We start from the raw sequence: 23,457 nt of genomic DNA, 5'->3' as shown, positions 1-23,457 counted from the left end.
TGACCAAAGAACAGATGGATATGTTTAGGAAACATGCTTTAGTCTACTACTAGAGATCGATCTGCAAACGGCAAAGATGATACGAAGGTTGTTGATGATAAACCACAAAGATGCTATGAAGGTTGCATTGGTATTATACATCGAAATGGTGATGATGGGAAAAGATAAGAAAACCCAATTCGATTTTAAGACATTTGGGATAGTTAATGACACGGAAGTCTTCAAACACTATGACTGGTCCTTAGTCATATATAAAAATACATTGGAAAATCTAAAGAACATTTTGTGTGGGAAAAAGGAGATGCACGAAATAAAGAGACAAGAAAATTCTAAACATGTCACATATTATTGCATAAAGGGATTTGCACATGCATTTTAGGCACGTACTTTTTGAATTTATTTCAATATCAAAGGACTTGTGATGTACGTATGTTTAACAATGTTTATCTATTTAATGTAGGTATAGGCATACGAGATATTGTTCTCATCTAGTAAGTTCATAGCTACCAAAGTTAGCAAGAATGCGATTTCACATAGTTCTCAAGCTCTATCCTGGAAGACTTTAGAGAGTAATGTCTTCCAAGCCAAAAATGAAAGAACATCTTTCTATATGACTGGGCGATCGTGCAGCTTAATATACGTGATCACCTATATTGAGCTACGCAATCGCATATATTGAGCTATGTGATCGCTTATGTAATCTGATCATGTAATAGCGTATACTTGATCATTTATATCATTTGTATTTGACTTGTTGTGATCTTTTATATATAGACTATTATTGTGTCGAAACTTATACTGATAGTAGAAAAGATCGGGTACAAGGAGGATTGACTAAGAGGGATTGAACTGGTCCAAGTGGTTGAACAAAGAAGAGTGATTAATGAGGATGTCACCAATGGGGGTGATGATGTCGGAGCTAATCAACATTCCCCTGATCAAACTGTTGAATTTGGGGAGTTTGATTATCAAGAGATGGTTGGGAGGCATAATGATTTGTTAGAGAAATATACTCACGAGCATGAACCCTCTCAAATAGATCAATCCCATATAGAGTAGCCTGGATATAGCATGACATACGTGGTACGAAACATATCATGTGTAAAAAGGGTACAAGTAAGAGGCAACTAAATATACCGAGAAGCATACAAAATTCTCACAAAGACACGAGAAAAGCAAGTCTTACATAGTTGTACATGAGGAACTATTAGAAGTTCGCAAGGATTTGGAAAACTTGACGAGCTTGGTCCACCATATGGGTGAGGATTAATCGGCCGCATGAACTCCTCAATCAACAATTGAACAAAATAAAACAGCGTGTTTAGCATTTAAGAAACATAATAACTTTGTATTTCTTGAGCGATTTAGTAAACTAAGCCATCAATTAGCATGTTCTGAATGATCGTTTGATGATAAAATACGATCGTGTAGATTATATATACATGACCATTTAAGATTATCTACACGATCATTTAAACTTGCCCACATTCCTATTCATCAAAAAAGATTTCTTATTCAATTCTTAGAGCTGCTTTACCAGATTGTTACAAAAATACTAATTACTTTGGTAATGGCAATTGGATTGATATTAACTCCCATTTATTTATTATCTATGTTACACCAGATGTTCTATGGATACAAGCTTTTTAATGCTCAAAATTCTTATTTTTTTTATTCGGGCTGAAAACCGTCTTTACATTGAATGGTTTGGTGTTTTGATGATCCCTACCTTATTGATCGCAACTTCTGTATTTATTATTGCCTTCATTGCTGCTCCTCCAGTAGATATTTTTTGGGGTCTCGAAGGGGTGTGCACTGAATCCAGGTATTCAGGAAGAACAGATTGTTCCAGCTCGATACCGTCAAGAATTCTTGACTATTGAATGGGAACAAGTTCATCTTCGAAGTATTTTTCCCTTTGTGGCAATAGGTGCGTGATCTGGTAATACACCAATTTGGCCACTATTCGTCAAATGATTTCTTTTGTTCACTAATAAATTGACTAATTAAACTCATGTTTCTATAATCAATTCGATCCCCCGATTGAATCGGGGGCAAACGCATACGAAAAGATCGTTTGGATTTAAGAAAGAGTACACATTTTTTTACGAACAAGGGAGGTGAAAATACGAAAAAATAAAATTGGAATGAAAAGCGTCCATTGTATAATGGATAGGACAGAGGTCTTCTAAACCTTTGGTATAGGTTCAAATCCTATTGGACGCAATTCTTTTGGGTTAATTCGGGGACACACGATAGATTTTTATCCTATAGTATTCTACAAAAAAGACATATCAAGATAAATAATCCCGATATTGCACACCATCATTTAGCTATTGCAATTCTTTTCCTGATAGCGGGTCACATGTATAGGACCAACTGGGGCATTGGTCATGGTATAAAAGATATTTTAGAGGCTCATAAAGGTCCATTTACAGGCCAGGGCCATAAAGGACTATATGAGATCCTAACAACGTCATGGCATGCTCAATTATCTATTAACCTAGCTATGATAGGCTCTTTAACCATTATTGTAGCTCACCATATGTATGCGATGCCCCCTTATCCATATCTAGCTACTGACCATAGTACACAACTTTCATTGTTCACACATCACATGTGGATTGGTGGATTTCTCATAGTTGGTGTTGTTGCGCATGTAGCCATTTTTATGGTAAGAGACTATGATCCAACTACTCTCTACAACGATCTATTAGATCGTGTACTTAGGCATCGTGATGCAATCATATCACATCTGAACTGGGTGTGTATATTTTTAGGCTTTCACAGTTTTGGTTTGTATATTCATAATGATACCATGAGTGCTTTAGGGCGTCCCCAAGATATGTTTTCTGATACCGCTATACAATTACAACCCGTCTTTGCTCAATGGATACAAAACACCCATGCTTTAGCACCTAGTATAACGGACCCCGGTGCAACAACAGGCACCAATTTGACTTGGGGGGGTGGTGATTTAGTGGCAGTGGGCGGCAAAGTTGCTTTGAACTGGTGACACGAGGATTTTCAGTCCCACAGAGAGTCAATTTCTACCATTATTATGATATTCCAATCCGATTGGGTACTATAAATAGATTCGGGATTTGATCTGCAGAAAAAATATAGAATTTGTTTGTATTTTTTTATTTTAACAACATGGAACTTTTTCGTAGATTCCACTTTTAAAAAAAATTCGCTTCGCATAGAAGAGAGATATTTTACCTATACCTAGTGTCTTTCTACTAAGACGGAGAGCGGTAAAGAAAATTGAAAAAAAAAAAATCAAATCGCACCATCTCTGTAATAGGTGAATGCCTCTTTTTTCTCGAAAGTTGTCGGAATTATTCGCAATAAGATATTGGCTACAATTGAAAAGGTCTTATCCCAGAGCAACTAGAAAGAGATTCTTTAACCAGAAAGAATTCAGTTCAGATGTGGGATACCAATCCAGAAGTTTTCACAACTCAATCATGTATGATGGAATCATCAAAGATTTGACCTTTTCGAACTCTGTCTATAACTCACTATAGGATTCTCATTCGATCACGGCGGAGGAGCAAGTCAAAATACATCAGCTAATCAATCGTATCCTATAGCACTGGAAATACTATTCTATATCGGATTTCTTATTGCTTTTGCTGTAAAATCACCAATTATACCCTTACATACATGGTTAGTAGATACCCACGGAGAGTCAATTTCTACCATTATTATGATATTCCAATCAGATTAGGTACTATAAATAGATTCGGGATTTGATTTGCAGAAACAATATAGAATTTGTTTGTATTTTTTTATTTTAACAACATGGAACTTTTTTGTAGATTCCACTTCCTCAGATCAATTTCATAATGGATGCTTAAGTTTCTTCCTCGACCAAAGCTTTGGAGAACCGATTGGCTTCGATTGAATCAATTGTCAGTGACATCAAAAGTGAAATGGGAGACCTACGATTGACGTTGGCACAAATATTGCAACGTTTAGACATTCAATATCCAAAGGACGTGCAAGAACAAGCCAACCAGAAGAAAAAAAAAGGCCCTTCGAATCAATGAAAATATGCAAGAACGTGAGCAAAAAGAAGAGGTCGAAGTGTATATTGAACCATCTGAACCAACAAGGCAAGAAAGAGTTTAAGAACCCATCACGAACTTGGTTAAAACAAACCAAATTTACCCACATATCACTATATTCCAACAAGAATGTTCAATACTCAACAACGAATTCGGCCTCTGGAGCTACAAATGCCAGGATACATGATGCAAGATTCGAATTTCTTCAAAGAGGATGAAAATTTTCACCTTGGAAATCAAGGAATGAGGGGATTTATGTCACACTCCGTCCCATATTACCTTTTTAACCTAGAAAGAGGTGTGCAAATAATAGATATCAACCTTTTATAACACCCACTACCCATCTCAACTCCTAAAACTTGCTTCCATGGCATTTGCAGTACCTATAAATATTTTAATATACTCCCAACCAAATTCTCCAACATACAAACACAGCTAAACATATGCACACCATATATACACAAACCAGAGATAATTTACATAAGTTGTATAATAGTGGTTCCTCTAGGGTTCTACCCTTACCCTCTAATATGTACATGATGAGCTAACACTTAAACTTATTTCTTCCTTCAAAACATTGGGTATGTGGCAGGCTAGTAGATCAGCTAAGCTTTAGGGATTCAACCGTTACCTGGGGAAAGTAAAAACATTGGAAAAGGTGAGCTAAAAACGACCAGTGACTTCTTTTAAACATACTAATTTAGTAAACATGGTATGAAACACAATTATGACATATGGCATAAAACTCTTTATCTCAGGGTTAAGAAAACATCTAAAGCATTAGAAACATAACATCTTTGTAAGTGCTTTTCCAAAACTTTGAAAACTTAAATAACATTCAACTCATTTGTAAAAATCATTAGCCTCTAGCCTTAGTTGAGGGAGAGTCCTTTTGCTTGATTGCTCAACGTCATTCTCCTTAGTTGATGTAGAGTAATCTCAATATAATAAACATCAATAATACTGTTTCTACGTACACGTGGATAAGCCCTAAAAGCTTCTCATATACTCATGCCCTAGATACCATCATCCCTTAGGTATAAGGGGCCCAGATACCTTCAATTCTTCAGTATCAAGTTTCCTCAATAAAAACATAGTAAAACTTAGTTTAAATTAGAACCCAATAGTCTAAGCATAAAGCATTCCATTGGAAGTGTATCATAAACATAGAAATCATGAAATAGCTTAACTCAAGGAGTGCTAACTAACATATGGTTTCAATTATTTAAACTTAAGTATGCTTCATAAACCGCTTTTCAAAGTTCATCATGTTTAGGCTTAAAGACTTGCTTTAAAAACTAAGAAAGAATACTTAAAACTCATAGCAAAAATCACTAAAAAGCATGCTTCATGTTTCACTGAAACTCAAATCTTTTAAATAAAAGGGACTCTGTGTCCACACAACAAACTATTTAGTTAAAGCATGCGTTGGGAATTACTTAGTGAAAATCATGTTATGAAAATGTAAACACATCGTAACATAAACATTTATGTGTTGGAAACTCATTAAACCATATGCCTTAGCTCATGGAAATTATATCAAGTTCAACTTAATTAAAACTAGTCACTCACTATCTTTGCTACTTCCCCAGAGGATTATAAGCTTTTCCTATTTGTGTTTGCCCTGTAACAACAGTAGGTACTTTTGGTTAATACCACTAGCTCCCTTTTGAGCTTAACATTATCATTCAAGCTTAACATCACACTTAGAAATTCCTTACAACTCTCTAATGCCTAGCCTATCTCAATGCATCACCAAAACTTAGGCATTTACCTTGCAACTAGGTTGGTTGGCTACAGCACACGCACACGGGTGCTCAAGTAGGCTCTAGGACATGCTCACCTTTCCTAGGCATTGGGCGCTTGCTAATGCAACCCTCAACGCGTCTCGGCTATTAGCCCCTTCCTCCACACAGCCTCACGCCTCACCTCCCGCGGGCACTCGTCAACGTTTTCCTACACTCACGCATGCCCTTATCAACATCTACATTTGCCCACGCATGCCTTTTTCTGACCAACTATTTGCTTATCCATGGATTGCATCTACCTGTTTATTTATCCAACCAAAATTCTAGATTCAACTTCTAGATTTAAAAACTCCATTTCCAGACATTATTTTGCAATATTTTCTTCTAATAACTTGTTCCTAAACTTCTTAACTCTCTTACCTTAAAATTTAAGCATCAAATTCCTTTTGGTGTGCTCAAGATCCTCCAATCTCTTCAGTCTGGCCGAGTAGTCCAGAAACTTGGAACATTCAACAAATTCATCAAGTTTCAGCTTCAAATCATTGGAATTTCCTTTTGGCAACCCTAGATTATCTTCGACACTGATTGAACTTTAGATTGGCAGCAACTATTTCTCTTTTTTACGAGAGAAATGGGCAAACCAAGCTTTTTCTTCACAATGTCTTTTTATACGAAGTTGTGCATGATCAAATGGCTTAATTGAGTGACACCTAGGCCACTAACATTGCTTAATGCCCTTAATCACGCCATTTAGCCCACAACTAAGTGATTAAGCTAAGTGATTTAGCTTCACTCCAACACATAGGGCTAGCGTCCATCCAAGCCCTCTCTCGGTCAATGCCTACTCTAAGCCAACACCTTACATAACCTTTCCTTGGGCGCTCTTCTTCAGCCTTGTCACTCATCCTTATTCAATTAACCTCTATAACACGCCTCAGTACCCCTCATACCAACGCCTAAGTCTTTGGGTAGCTATCCATTCTAACCTGTACATCCTTCAACCAATGCATACCTCGTAGCCTGCCTAGTCCCTTGTCTTAGCACCCCTTATGCGCTCACTTAAGAAAGCATGGCTACACACATGTCACCCACTTTGGCCTTCACTAACCACTTGTGGGGCTAGTGCGTGCTTCCTTGACAGCCACAGCCAATGCCTTACTCGATAGGCACAACTAACCTTTATGCGGCCCTTCAACACATGTTTCATGTTACACTTAGCCAATTTTCTCCTTTAAATCCTTGGACGCATAGCACGGAAAGACCTCCATTTTTCAAGCTCTCCTATTTTCTTCTAAGTGTTAAGACTTCCTAATTTACCTGAGAGCCTCAAGTGCCATACTTGAAGAATTTCCTTTACTCATAGGCTTAATTCCACGCCTTGCTTCCTTCTTGTCTACACTTATCAAAATCTCACTAAGTGTAAGTGACTTCTACTAACTACCCGAGAGCCTTCTTGCCTAACACTTTGAGTAATTTTTCTTCCAAGCCCTTTTATGCTTTTACACTACTCACAACATGGCATGCAAGTAGGTTAATGAATATAAGCATTACATATAAACCTAAACATGCTTACATAGTAAAGTGGGGTCTAGGGTTTATAATTTAGTCAAGGAAGACAACACCATTATCAAGAACAACAAGATTATAAGATGAAAGTAGACCTTTCAAGCTTTGATGGTAGAATGGACATGAAGGCCTTTTTATATTGGATCAAGAAGGTTGAAAACTTCTTCGATTATGCAGATGCATTGAAAGATAAGAAGGTAAAATTGGTAGCCTTCAAATTTCAAAAGGGAGCTTCAACTTGGTGGGATCAATTGGAGACAAATAGATGTTGTATGGCAAACTACCAATAAAATCTTGACCTAACCTTCTACAAATGATGAAGAAGAGGTTCCTTCCCCTCAATTACCAACAACTTCTGGACAATCAATATCAATTATGCAAATAAGGGGATTGTTCCATTCTTGATTATACTGAGGAGTTCCACCAATTAGGAGCTTGAAATAACCTCCTAAAGACTGAACAACAACTCAATTCAATATTTATCCTTGGCCTTTGAGACGAAATCAAAGAGGTAATCAACCTATGTTCAGTGGCCATGATAGCTGACTCAATAAGCCTACTATTTTGGGGATTTGTCTGATTAGGGAGCTGGGAACACAGCTACACAAAATGGAATACACTCATTCCCATTCCTTGGAAAAGTAGATAAATTGCTCTCTTAATAGCTGGTTCCGGGTCTTGAAATGGGGCCTCAACCTTTCATTAGCCCGAGAGGTGTTAGTTTATAATTGGACTATAAACTGTTTGTTCATTAGAAGAATTAGTAGTAGTACTTAAGAAGTTAGATATAACTACATGGGTAAAACGGTATTTTGACTCAACTGTAGTTATGAGCATTTGGAAAGGTCATCGTTCTGTTGATTGTTTATATCCATGGATATAGAAATAAATCTACAATGCGAAGAGTGCAACTATCGTTCTTTAGTGAAGTGCCAAGTAGTTAATAAATATTGATTAATTGGATTAAAGGAGTTTAATTAATTAATCTCATATCATTGGAACCTCTAATTTGTAGGTTCATAAGGTCCCCTCGATAGCTCACTAAAGAAAATACAAGAGAAATGATTTGAATTGTTCAAATCAATTGATGGAATAGCATATTAATGAGATTAATATGACATGGTTAATTATAGATTTGATCTATAATTAAGAGAGAAATATTTGAATAGGATTCAAATAATTTTTTTTTTTATGAATCAAATTCATAAGAAATTAGTTAATTTTGAGAGGTGGAGGCAAATAAACATATAATGTTTATTTAATTAATTAACTATATACATTGAAATATATGTAATATATATATATATAGTTATTTATTAGGTTTTCTAATTAATCAAATAAATGTATTTGATTAATTGAGCCCTAAGGGAAAATTTGGAAATACTTAGAGAAGGGGTAAACCCTTCTCCATACAAATTGTTTCTTTTACCCAAATGAGGGTAAACATTCATTTTGAGAATACCTAGCCTTAAAATCCTCCCAAATTCTCTCAACAATTTCTCCTCTCCCCATTCTCTATTCCTTCCCCCTCTAAGGATTAGAGACCATACTTTTACCTTTGGATTCCAAGAGAATATCGGGGTCTCTCTTATGGTGGTGTTCATAGTTTGTTGGAGATTCGTTGTGGAGAAAAAACTTGGAATTTTCGTGAAGATTAAGGGAATCTCCACTTTAAAAGCATGTTGAATTAAATATGTTTATCCTTTGTTTTATTATGCTTGTTGTTGTATTTTGTTTCTTTTAAACCAAAAACAGAAATGTAAGGCGTTCACACGCTTCTGCTCGGGATTCGAGCCCTTCACGAAGGACCTTAGAAATTCAAGAAGAAGATACCCAAGATGAAGTAGAATTTGAAGAAGACGCTGCCAATGAACTTGCCTACTTACAATCGGATGAAGGTGACAACCTTTCTTGTGTCCTACAGTGGGTCCTCTCCAAATGTTGAAAGTCATCCACAAAAGCATGCTCTTTTCCGCAAAAGGTGTACTATCACTGGCAAAGTATGCCAAATCATTATCGATAGTGGGAGTGCTAAAAATATTGTCTCTAAAAAACTTGTCACTACCTTGAATCTCAAAGTTGAACCACATTTTAATCCATACAAGGTCAATTAATTACAAATAAGGGAGAAATCGTTAACAAAGAAATATGCACCATGCCTTTGTCAATAGGCAACCTATACCAAGATCAAATTGTATGTGACGTCCTCGAAATGGATGTGTGCCACATTCTTTTAGAATGACCATGGCAATATGACAATAAAGCATTTCATAATGGATGTGGCAATACATATGAATTCAGCTGGATGGGTAAGAAGGTCGCCCCCCTCCCTCTTGGTAAGCATACTACCACAAGCAAGGTACCTTCTTCCACCAATAAACAAATTTTTCTAATATCTCTGGGTAAAAAACCCTTATCTTTAAAAGAAAAATCTCTCATAGAATTTGTAGTCAAATAAGATTCTTCTGATCTTCTAACACTAAAAATATAGATCCATGTGTATCTAACTAGCTAAAGGAATTTCCATCCTTCTTAGAAGAACCTAATCAACTACCTCCCCTACGAAATATCCAATATCATATAGGTTTGATACGGGATAGTACCTTACCAAACTTGCCCTATTATCGTATAAGCCTTAAGGAAAATGAAGCTCTACACACTCAAATATATAATCTCTTAGAGAAAGGGCACATACAACCTAGCCTTAGCCTTTGCGTCGTACCAGCTTTACTTGTACCCAAAAAAGATGGCTCTTGGTGATTTTATGTAGATGGTAGGGCAATTAACAAAATCACTATTAAATATGGGTTTCCTATCCCTCGATTATCAAATTTATTAGATCAATTAGGGGAGCATCAATCTTTTCTAAAATAGATCTAAGAAGTGAATATCACCAAATAAGGATAAGACCCAAAGACGAATGGAAAATATCATTTAAAACAAATAAAGAACTTTTCAGATGGTTAGTTATGTCTTTTGGCCTCTCCAATACTCTAAGTACCTTCATTCGTTTAATGAACCAAATCTTGCTCCCTTATTTAAATAATTTTTTAGTAGTTTATTTTGATGATATATTGATCTACAGTTGCACTCATAACGCACATCTAGAACATTTGAACACTATTTTTACCGTTTTAAAAGAAAATGCTTTATACATAAACTTAAAGAAATGTTATTTTCTTCAAAACCAATTATATTTTTCGGGATTCTTAATAAGTTCTAAGGAAAATAGTGTAGATCTAAAGAAAATAAAAACCATATTAGATTAGTCTCAACCTAAATCAATTAAAGAAATCCAAAGTTTCTTAGGATTAGCTTTATTTTATAGAAAGTTTATAAAAACTTTTAGTACCATTACTGACCCTTGAATTTATTGCTTAGAAAATAACCGACCTTTCTCTTGGGGTGACGAACAAATTATCAGTTTTGAAAACCTTAAAGAAGCTCTACGTACTACTCTACTTCTAGGTTTTCCAGACTTTAATAAATCATTTCAATTTTGAAGTCTCCGTAAATGCCTCTGGTTTAGGAATAGGCGATTCTTTAGCCAAGACAAGCACCTTATTGAGTTTTGTAGTGAAAAACTAAATATCTCTAGCAAAAATGACCAACATATGAGCAGGAACTCTACTCTTTAGTCCGAGCCTTAAAATAATGGGAATATTATCTTCTTAGTGAAGAATTTGTTTTATTAATTGATCATTTCTCATTAAAATTTTTGCAATCTAAAAAATCCTTTAGTCACATGGATGCTTGATGGTCACAATTTTTTCACGATTTGACTTTGTCATCAAACATACTCCAGGTAATGTCAATAAAGTTGTTGATGCTCTAAGTCATATAGATACACTTTTAACCTTACGCCAAAGAAAAATCATAACTTTTAGACACTTGCAAAAATTGTATCCTACTAACCCTGATTTTTAAGATATTTGGTACAATTGTCTTTATGGATTTCTTTTTAAAAATGACACTCTATGTATCTCACATACTTTACTTAAATCACTTTTAAAAGAAGCCCATTTGGATGGATTAGCGGGATATTTTGGTAGAGATAAAACTTTAACATTTTTTTCTTCAAAATTCTATTGGCCACAATTGAAAAAAGATGTTGCTAATTTTGTTAAAAGATACTTTATATGTCAAACTTCTAAGGGGTCTAGTTCAAACCAAGGACTATACTCTCAATTCCCTATCCCTAACAATATTTGAGAAGATCTTTGGATAGATTTTGTCTTTGGTTTGCCTAGAACTCAGAGAGGATATGACTCCATCCTAGTAATTGTGGATAGATTTAGCAAAATGACACACTTTTTAGCTTGTAAAAAGACTGATGATGCTTTGAATATTGTAAATTTATTTTTTAAGGAATTTGTCCATCTACATGGAATCCCAAAGTGATCGAGATGTAAAGTTTATGAGTTATTTTTGCTTCTATTTAGCACAACAAGTCATCTACAAACGGATGGACAAACTAAGGTCATCAATCGTACACATGGAAATCTCCTATGTTGACTTAGTGGAGAGAAACCCCGCCAGTGGGATTTAGCACTAACTCAGGCAGAATTTGCCTTCAATAACATGGTCAATCGCTCTACTAGGAAATATTCCTTCAAAATTATCTACACAGAAGTCTTGAGACTCACTCTAGACCTTGCAAATATACCTATTTCTGTTAATTTAAGTGCAGAAGCAAATATAATGGCAGAACATGTGATGAAGATACATAAAGAAGTTCATAAACACTTGGAGGAATTTACTGCCTCTTACAAAATTAAAGCAGATGAACATAGAAGACCTGTTGGCTTTAAAGTTGGAGATTTAGTCATGGTATATTTGAAGAAAAGTAGATTACCACCTAGATAACACTCTAAACTGACCAACAAAAATAGAACCAAATGCCTACCGCATTGATCTACCAAGATCAACACAACATTTAATGTCTCAGACATCTATCATTACCATCCTCCAGACCAATTTGGGCTTACTTGACCAAACTCATTGGCGAGTATAACATTCTTCTGTTAGTAAATGCCTCCATCAATTAATGATTTGATGTATTATTAGTTGATGAATTGATGTATAAATTGTTTATGTATTTTTGACTGCTCGAAGCTTATAAATCACCTTTAACAACCGTTAAATGACCGGTTGTCTGGGTAACCAGCTACTAAACTTGTATATATAGGCTTACTCGCCTACATTCTTATTCATTAATAAAGATTACTTATTCAATTCTTGGAGCTGCTTCACCAATGATGAAATGGATGATAATGGAGAGACACCTCATAATCAAAGGCATCATTAAGGAGATGATCATGGGAATCATCAGGGGGTGACCATGATGGGAATCATCAAGGAGGTGATAAGGAGGATCATCATTGGATGATCAAGGGGGTGATAGTGGAAAAACCCATCACCATAAGCACTCTAAATCTCAAGACGGTTTGGTGGATGATGGCAATATTGGGACTGTTGTAGATGATTAGACACTTGATGAAGGAGCACAACTGCACCCTTCAATGGACACAACAGTAGATGAACATAACTATTAAAGTAGAGTAAATAAATCTGTTATATGTATTTATTAATCAAAAGAGACCTATAAATAAGCATATTTATAACAGTGACTAACCATTTAACTACCCTTATAACAAAACTTATAACAGAATATAAACTAATTTCTAATACTCCCCCTCAAGATGGTGTGATTATATCAAGAATACCTATCTTGGATAGTAAGGAGGAAAACAAAGTTTTGGGCAAAGCCTTGGTGAAGATATCATCAAGTTGCAAGTGAGACCGGATGGGAAGAAGTTTGACATGGCCACGAACAATGTGATCTCGGACAAAATGGCAATCAATTTCAATGTGCTTCGTTCTTTCATGAAAAACCGGATTTTCAGCAATATGGACAGCAACTTCATTATCACAGTAGATTAAAGAGGGATGAATAAGAGGTACCGAAAGCTCGTGAAGAAGTTGTTCAATCCATAGTAATTCACTTGTAGTAGCAGCTAAAGCTCAGTATTCAGCTTCGGCAGAAAAACGGGATACCGTAGACTGTAGCCCTCCAACTAATTATGGAATCACCCAAGAAGATGTAGAAACCGGTTATAGACTTCCTTGAATCAGGACAAGATCCCCAATCAACATCAGAATACGCCTTCAATTGGAATGTGTGGACAGGTTATAGCAGAATACCTTGGCCCGGAGAAGCTTTCAAATACTTAAGTAAGGACATGATAGCATCAAGATGAGGCTGTCTAGGTGGAGCAACAAACTGACTAAGCTTATGGACAGAAAAAGCTATGTCGGGCCGAGAAATAGTCAAGTATAGCAGTCTTCCAATGAGTCTCCGATACAATGTTGCATCAGGAANCCGAGAAATAGTCAAGTATAGCAGTCTTCCAATGAGTCTCCGATACAATGTTGCATCAGGAAGGAGGGTACCAACATCAAATTGGAGCTTTAAATCTGGATCAAAAGGTAGAGGAGCCGGTTTACAAGCCAACAAACCATAATCTTCTAGGAGCTGCAATGTATAATTCTGTTGTGATAGAAGAATACCCTGAGACGATCTTGCAATTTCAAGGCCCAAGAAATAACGAAGAGACCCTAAGCCTTTGAGCTTGAAGGCCTCATGCAGATGATCTTTGATCTCATGTAGCACAGGTAAAGAAGCACCGGTAATGACTATGTCATCAATATAAACAAGCAAAGCAACAAAGCATTGAGCAGAACCCCGAGTGAATAAGGAGTAATCGGACATGGACTGAGAAAATCCCAAGTAAAGGAGTGCCTTTGAGAACTTGTCAAACCATTGGCGTGATGCTTGCTTAAGGCCATATATGGATTTATACAAGAGACAAACAAGATGCTCCCCCTGTTTGTGAACAACATTGTGCTTGTAACCCAAGGGTAGATCCATGTATACCTCTTCGACTAGATCACCATGTAAAAAAGCATTATTAACATCTAGTTGAAGTAGACACCAACCTTTTGAGACAGCAAGAGTAAGAAGTACTTTGACAGTAACAAGCTTGGCAATAGGAGAAAATGTCTCAATGTAGTCGAGGCCTTCTTGCTGCGTGTATCCCTTGGCTACTAACCATGCCTTGTAGCGGTCAATGGTCCCATATGCACGATACTTGATTTTGTATATCCATTTGCATCCAATAAAGTGTTGGCCTTGAGGTAAGGGCACAACAGACCAAGTATGGTTGGCTTCCATTGCTAGAAGTTCATCTTGCATAGCTTGGCGCCAATGTTCATGAGAAACAGCCTGGTGATAAAACTGAGGCTCATATGCGGCTGAGATATTGAGGGCAAACATCTTGTAGATAGGATTCAGTCTGTCATAAGATAAAACAGCTTGCAAAGGATACTTAGTAACTGTCTGCTGAGAATGATTGTGTAAAAGAAGGTTGCAATGATAGTCCCTGAGATATAAGGGTGGTTTAGTCGTCCTTGTAGAGCGGTGATAGTGAGAAGAATTTTCAAGTAAAGACAAATGAGGCTGATCAGTGACTGCAGCATCATCATCAGCAGGTGCAAAGGGAACAAAGGGAACAGTAGGTTTAGAAACGTAATGTGAAGTAGGCTAGTCAGAAATCTCAGGAGTAGCAGAAGCAGATGATGAAGAGGCTTCACTGTTGGATAAATCACCTGAAACTGGAAGTGATAATGGTAAAACTAGATCAGGAAAAGGGTCAAGTACCTCTGCTTGAGAATTGATTTGATGAAAAGGGAATATGTCTTCATGAAACACAACATCCCGTGAAATAAAGAACTGCTTCTTCTCAATGTCATATAAGCGATAGCCCTTGATACAAGTGGGATATCCCAAAAAAACAGAGGCAATGGCCCGAGGCTGAAACTTGGTCCTGTGAGAAGGCAAAGTAGAGGCAAAACAAAGACAACCAAAAGTTCGTAGTGAAGTATAGTCAGCATGTTCATCATTCAAACGATAGCAAGGTGTTTGCCAGGACAAAATATGAGATGGAATGCGATTGATCAAATAAGATGCAGTCAATATGCACTCTCCCCAAAACAAGATAGGTAACCTAGCTTGAAATAACAGATATCGTGCGACATTTAACAAATGTTGATGTTTTCTTTCTACTACTGAATTTTGTTGAGGCCGTTCAACACAAGAAAACTGATGGAAAACACCTTTGGCAGCAAAAAAATCAGTAAAGGTCAGTTCTGGTGCATTATCCGATCGAAACTTTTTATGAAAAGACCATATTGAGTTTCAATCAACTGAAAGAAACAAGGAACAATAGTAATAGCTTCACTTTTATTCCTCATAAAAAAAAACCTAAGTGTACCGAGAATAATCACCAACTAGTGTTAAAAAGTAACGATATCCAGCATGAGTAGGTTCATTGTAAGGGCCCCGAATATCACAATGTATAAGATCAAAAGCATGAGCAACAAGACAGTCGTTTTTGTTTTGCTAGAGGACAAATCATGCATTTATTACAAGTACTATCCATGTCTACATGTAAAATGTCTTTTAGGAAACTAAGATGTTTATATGATGGATTTCCAAGCCGATTTTTATATGATGAATTTCCAAGCCGATTATGCCAAGTAGAAGCAGAGAATGTAGTAGTGGAAGAACAAACAAGTTCTGTAGTATGTGAAAATGAATGTAAGGACTTATCAACTGATGCTTGCAACAAGTATAATCCATTCCATTTGTTAGCCTTGCCAATCTTCTTCAAAGAATACTTGTCCTGAATGAGGAAAAAATCACTAAAAAAGGTGACCATGACAAGTAGATAGGAAGTTAAAGAGCTTATGGAAATTAAGTTGAAACAGAAATTTGATATATATAGCACATTCTGTAGTATGATATCTGTACTGACTTGAATATCCCCAACAAATTCAACCAGAAGCTGAGACTGATTAGGCAAAGTAACAGTTGTCGGTTTAATTTGTCTTAGAGTAGTGAATAGAACCTTATTATGACAGATATGAGCTGATGCACCAGAATCAAGTATCCACTGATCAGAAGATATATCAGAAAGGGAACAAATGCCTGCAACGTGAGCTGTAGGAGTGATAGAATCTGCCTTATTAGACGTTGCTACTATGGTGGCTATTTTGGACTTGTTGAGATGGGACTGGAACATAGCCAATAAGCCTTGGCATTGTTCAGATGTTAAAGAGTATAGAGAATCAGAATGATCTGCTCTTGCTGATTCGGGAGGTTTGTAAAGCTTGTGCCCTAGTGGATATCATGGAGTTTGTAACAATGATCAACAGCATGCCCTTGAATATTGCAGTGGGTGCAGATCGGTCTATCCTTCTTCTTGTTTTGATTAGTGTTGCGAGAATTACTTGGAGCAGGTTGGTGGGAAGCAGAAGAACCATTTTTCACAAGGAGGGCAATGGCATTAGATGAAGATATCGCATTGTCAAAGGATGAAGAATAAGCTTTCTGGTCAATCTCCTATGCAACTAGAGAGAAGGCCCGATTGATTGATGGTTCTAGTTCCATTAGTAACAACTGAGAATTGATAGGAGCAGATGAATCGTTTAAACCCATGAGAAAAGCCATAACATACTCTATTTGGAAGTAAGTCTGTAGGTTCTTGACACCACCACAAGTGTATTTTCCACAAGAACAAGATGGGCGGTAGGAGATGAGTTTATTCCACAACGTTTTCAGCTTGGCATAGTATGTGGTGAAAGAATCTTGATTTTGGGATAAGTTAGAAATTTCACGGCGTAGTTGGAAGACTCTTGGTCGATTTTTACGCTGGTACCGTTCTTGCAGATCAGCCTAAATTTCTTAAGCGGAATCAGAGAAGTTGATGCTAGCAGAAATATTTTTGGAAAGAGAGTTAAGAATCCACGCAGTGATAACGTCATTACATATGATCCAAGAACTGAGTAACTCACCGAAAGGTCGAGGGATTTCACCATTGATGAAGCCGAGTTTATTCTTGACAGTGAGCCCGATCTTCATCGCCTGACTCCACGAGTTGTAATTCGATTCCGTAAGAAGATTGGAAACGAGCACAAGGCTGGTGCTGTCTGAGGGATGAAGAAAATAAGGGTTCTGATATTGTTCAAGAATGGAATATGGGGAAGCTCGAACATTCTCCATGGAGTTGAAGTTTTCGGATGAGGTTGGGTCGTCGGATCTGGTCATGATCGTCGTTTCGGATGAAGAAGGAGAACGAAAAGTCACGAGGAGTGGTAGCCGGATGGAGGGAAAACGAAAAGTCAAAAAAAAGTTTTAATTTGCTCTGATACCATATTAAAGCAGAGTAAATAAATCTGCTATATGCATTTATTAACCAAAAGAGCCTATAAATAGGCATATTTACAACAATGACTAACCATTTAACTACCCTTATAACAAAACTTATAATAGAATATAAACTAATTTCTAATAATAACCAACTTGACAGAATAGTCTAGAGACATACCATAGTTATTAAAGACCAAGCGACTCAACAACCAACCGTTGATTTGATCTAACCATCGATGAAGGACAACCAACCATATAACCATTCAATTTAAGGAGTCGCTTTGACTTGAATTCGACAGATGTACCAGCTAAGGTTGAGGTGAGCACAACGGTCAAGAATGTCAATGAAAATAAGGTACATATGTTGTATTAATATTGAAATAAACATTATATTCACTAATTTAAATTTTAAATACAGGAGAAAAATGATTTCCCTTAGCATCGGAAAAGAAAGAAACCAATGAAGTTTTCACCTGAAGAGGTCAAAAGGGCAAGAAAATATTTTCAGTTAATAATAAGGAAGCAACATCAGATTAGAAGAATGAGCCTAAAGAATCTGGGAGTGAAACAAACGAAGCTCACCCATCTGCAAAGAAGTCGGACCAACATGTAGGAACTAAGGGTGAGCCTGAAGAATCTCAACCACCTACAGAGGAATCTCAACCAGCTGCAAATGAATCTTAACTACCTATAAAAGAATCTCAACCACCTGTAATGGAGTTGAAATCACCCATAGGTGTTGTAAATCTTAATCCATTAGTCCCTATCGTTGATTTTCCCACAAGGAAAGTCAAATCATATGACCTGTTGTTCCTAGTCCTCGAGAGTCTCTGGAAGGCATACAAGAAATGGAAAAGTTATCCAAAACAAAAATGAAGAGTGAACTGTGGTGTATACCTTATGGACTAAGGAGTTCTTCCAAACACTTGAGAAGAACACATGAGTGATTAGAGATGTGAGTGCATCTAATTTCTTCTGTTATCAAACTTATATAACAGATTGCCTACTTTATGTTAAACGACCGCTCATGTAAAGATAAGCTATCATTTATGTAAATATATGTGGTAGCTTATGTTTTATATACCCGATCGCATATGTTTATTTACTCGATCACTTATGTTTTATATACTCAATCACATATTAAATAAACATATGCGATCGCTTATGTTTTATATACTCGATCACATATGTTTATTGACTCGATCGCTCATGTTTTATATACTCAATCACATATGTATATTTACTCAATTGCTCATGTTTTATATACTCGATCACTTATGTTTCATATACTCGATTATCCATGTTTTATATACTCAATCATTTACATACTTACTTATTTGTTGCAGAATATGAACCTTTTCTTATTACATGTGCATCATAAGTTGCACTCGAGACCTAATATTTGTAAGCATCTATTCACAATGGTGGATTTCAACTTCATGGTAAGAAAATTGTTTTAAATGACTAATATCTGATACATTCTTCACTAGTTAATAAATTTTGTTCACGAGATGCCATCATGAAGGCACAAGGCCCTTCATCAAAGGTCGGGGATGATAGGGTGGCAATGGCAAACAATAATGTGGCAGTCTGGACGAACCAGAGAGCACATATGGCGTTGTGGTCAAACAGTCAATGCTTTATGGACTACGTGCTCGGCCAACAAGAAGAGTACTGATAACGGACAGAAATGCACATTATTACAGTGTAAAGTCATAAAACAATGCAGGATTGCGATGATAAAAATATACAATATTGCGTCCAAAAGCATTAAGTTCACAACATTGCGATCGCATGCGTCCATCGCATTAAAATAGATAACTATGTATTTTTGTGCAGGAACATGCGTTGAACACAAGGCGGAAATACGATCCGAAGAAATTAACGTTCGAGCGCATTAAGAGATTGCGGCCGCAAGGCTATGCGATCATTTGCGCTCGCGAAAAATCCACTCAAGAAAGGTGGTCGCATAGAGCCGACGCATCAAGGTGGGCGCATCTGGGTGAAAGCTTAATAAATCACGATGGGACAGAAAACTGATGACGGTCGATTCCGAATTAAGTTGACAAGCCGTTAACGACCTATAGTAAGTACACTCAACTTTTTTATGACAAATATTCGGCGCATCAGACAGAGAATTATTACCATCCCATCAGTGCAATCATAAGAGAGAAGAAGCCTTTCACCCTGAAGCTCTATAAATACCAAAGGCCACCTTCAGTGAAGGAGTTCGTTCAGTTCGCTCAGTTTATAAAATTTACCATATAGATAGAAGTAGTCGTGTTCATAGTTTTTATTTTACTTAGAAGCCGAAAGCAAGTGAAGGGAGATTTCATCGAGAGATCGTCCCAGTGAACTCAGAAGAATGTTGGGAGCGTCGAGATCAGAGAGAGGGCCAACCCTTGCGGAAGAAAGAACATCTTTTGAGCAGAATAGAGATAACAGTGTAAAAGCCTTGGGAAGCAAGGAATTGCTACCAGACTCTCTACCCTTATTTTCCATTGTCATTTTGTACTCTGAATTTATTTATAGAAATGGAAATCGCATCTTTATATTTGTTCACTCTTTGTACATTAGTAGTATAAAGAAAGAATCTAGACTTGAGAGAGTCAGATTAGAATCGCTAAGCAAGAATAGAAACTTAGACATAAGTTCTATTGCTATTACGCATCGCATGCACCCTAGAAATAGGATATGATAGTATGCGGTCACCTTGTGTATGTGTGTATCATTCATCATCGCATAGACAAGAATAGAGGCTTAGACATAAGTCCTATCAATATTTTCGTATACATCGCATGCATCCTAGAAATAGGAATTATTGCATTTGCATTGAGAGATGACATGTTGTTGTTTGTGTGTAGCATGATCGCATAACTTGTACACAATCTTAGGAAGTGTTAGCTAAACCCCTTCTTAACCCGTTCATTGCATATTCATTGTAATTCTTGATTTCATCAACTCTTTATTCGCACTCCGTCGCATAGGAAATAGTCTCAAACAAAACACCATCCAACTTATTTGTTTTCACCACCGCAAAGGAATCAAATTCACCGTTGCATATTAACTTAGTAGTCCCTATGTTCGACCCTGGACTTACTAAGAAACCTAGTGAGATTTATACTTAGGTCTTATTAGGAAAACTTGCATGTGCAACGCATAACTCATTACCATAAATATACATCATAATTGCATCACATTTACAACACATCAAGTTTTTGGTGTCATTGCTAGGGACTACGGCAGTACATATTGCGCTAACAGTAATTTTTTTATTTTATTTGCAACTTTCGACCTCTGTGCACTACCATTCCTTTGGTAAGGGAAGAAGCAGGTGTCGTATGAGTGAAGGACACATTCTTGAGCCCAACTATGACCCAGAGATCGAAAGAACGTTCCACAGAAGACAAAGAAACAACCGCCGACAACAACAAGAGAGAAATCCTAGAATGGTGGAACAACTGGAAGACAGAGCAGCAAACGTGAACAACATCATGGAAAACCCCATTCTCCTGGCAAACGACCGCAATAGACCCATCTGAGACTTGCGTCGCCCAACCTCTATGATTTCTCCTCAGGAATCATGAGGCCAGCTCTAGACGAATCGAGGTTTGAGATGAAGCCGGTTATGTTTAAGACCTGTCTCTTATACACATCTAGATGTGTATAAGAGACAGGGTTCAGATGATTCAGACAACCGGACAGTTTGGTGGAAGGCGTGGCGAGGACCCGCACGCCCATCTTCGGAGTTTCATTGAAATCTGTAACACTTTTGTGCTCCCAAACATCTCTACTGAAGAAGTTTGACTAACGTTGTTCCCATTTTCGTTATGCGATCAAGCAAGGAAATGGGCCTATTCTCTCGAACCAGGGGAGATAACCTTGTGGTAACAAGTTGTAGAAAAGTTCATGAAGAAATACTTCCCTCCTACCGAGAATGCAAAAAGGAGAAAGTTGATTACAAATTTTGAACAAGAAATTGACGAATCGCTCAGCGATGCCTAGGCGAGGTTTAAGAGATTAGTACGAGATTGTCCGCACAATGGCTTACCTGACTGTCTCCAGATGGAGATATTTCATCACAGTTTGAACCCTGCATCGCAGACAGCTGCCAATGCGGCAGCAGTTGGAGGTCTGCTTGACAAAACTTATGATGAGGCTAAAAATATTCTTGATCACATATCAAAGAATCACGAAGATTGGAGAGAAAGCGATCAACGATTAAAAATTCGAGAAGGTGACGTAAATAATGGGGCCATCACATCTCTACAAAATCAAATTAATGCAATGATTAATCTATTATAGGGCAGCACAATCAATAGCCTGAGAACGCAAAGAGGGCAAGTCAACGCAATTGATCAGACAAGCACGAGTTGTGCCACGTGTGGAGAATCACATCCGATGGAAGAATGTCCGAGGAACCCGCAATCAGTATACTTCGTAAAGAACAATCCTTTCTCTAACACATACAACCCCGGGTGGAGAAACCACCCCAATTTCACTTGGAAAAATACCCAACAACAAAATTATCAACCTATGGCACAAAAAGAAGGGCCGCAAGGATTTTTCTAGCGAACGAACAGTCAACCGCAACATCAAGCAAGTAGCTCGCAAGCACCGCCATATTCCTCTCTAGAGAGCCTATTAAAGCAGTATATTGAGAAGAATGAAACGGTCCTCCAGAACCAGGCAACTTCTATCCGCAATCTGGAGATCCAAATAGGATAGATTGCGGGAGAGCTTAAAAGTAGACCACAAGGGACGTTATCGAGCTCAACTGAGCTCCTCGCAACCCGGGGAACACAGGAAAGGAGCAATGTCAAGTCGTGACCTTGCGAAGTGGAAAGACAATAGCGAAAGAGAAGAATGAGCCAAGTCAGACTAATCCAGTTGCGATGGAATCCAAGACCTCGTTGACCAAAATAAACCGAAGAATATAAGATGATGGAACCAAAAGTTGCGTCCACCTCCAAGCCTATAGAACACGGAACCGTGAAGATACATCCGCCACCATTCCTGCAAAGACTTAAGAAAAAGCAAAATGATGAACTGTAGTATCATCGCTTCATGGAAATTTTAAAACAGGTACACATCAACATCCCTTTCACAGAAGCGATAGAACAAATGCCAAAATATGCTAAGTTTTTTAAGGACGTGGTGTCAAAGAAAAGGAGCACAGGAAAGTTCGTAACAGTGGTGTTAACGCAAAAGTCAAACACCATAATTCCACTGAAGATGCGTAACCTCGGAAGTTTCATAATACTCTGCTCAATTGACGAAATATATATCGGTCAAGCGCTTTGTGACCTTGGGGCCAGTATAAATTTAATGCCCCTTTCAATTTTCAAACAGTTGAATGTGGGGTAGCTGACGCCCACGACAGTGACTCTCCAGCTGGCAGACAGGTCCTTAGTTCACCTAGAAGGAAAGTTGAAGGATATCCTAGTCTCAATTGATAAATTCATTCTACCGACAGACTTTATCATTCTCGACTACGAAGCAGACAAAGATGTGCCCATCATATTGGGACGACCATTTTTATCTACTGGTCGCGCTCAAATTGATGTGTACAAGAGAGAGATCACAATGAGTGTAAATGGGAAGAAGCTCAGGTTTAACATCATTAAAGCCATGAAGTATCCAGAAGATGAAGACCTATCCAATTCTGATAATGAACATAGTTGTAATAAAGAAGAGGAGTCTGAAGATGAAGATGAAAGAGATGATGCAACTACATCCGTAGAAACCTACAATGTGATCATGGAAACAACAAACAAAGAAGAAAAATTGACATTGAATG

General features: G+C 37.3%; 1 non-coding gene across 1 annotated transcript; it reads right to left on the bottom strand.

Annotated features, from left to right (window-relative positions):
- Positions 1-21,599: 21,599 nt before the first annotated feature.
- Positions 21,600-21,706, bottom strand: LOC120074806. The gene has a single exon (XR_005481088.1). It is a non-coding gene; the product is annotated as a small nucleolar RNA R71 (small nucleolar RNA).
- Positions 21,707-23,457: the final 1,751 nt, after the last annotated feature.

Source organism: Benincasa hispida, chromosome 3 (genome assembly GCF_009727055.1).
Source record: "Benincasa hispida cultivar B227 chromosome 3, ASM972705v1, whole genome shotgun sequence".
Lineage (NCBI taxonomy): Eukaryota > Viridiplantae > Streptophyta > Magnoliopsida > Cucurbitales > Cucurbitaceae > Benincasa > Benincasa hispida.
Note: the sequence above shows the minus strand (reverse complement) of the source record. Positions and strands in the feature narration are given on the sequence as shown.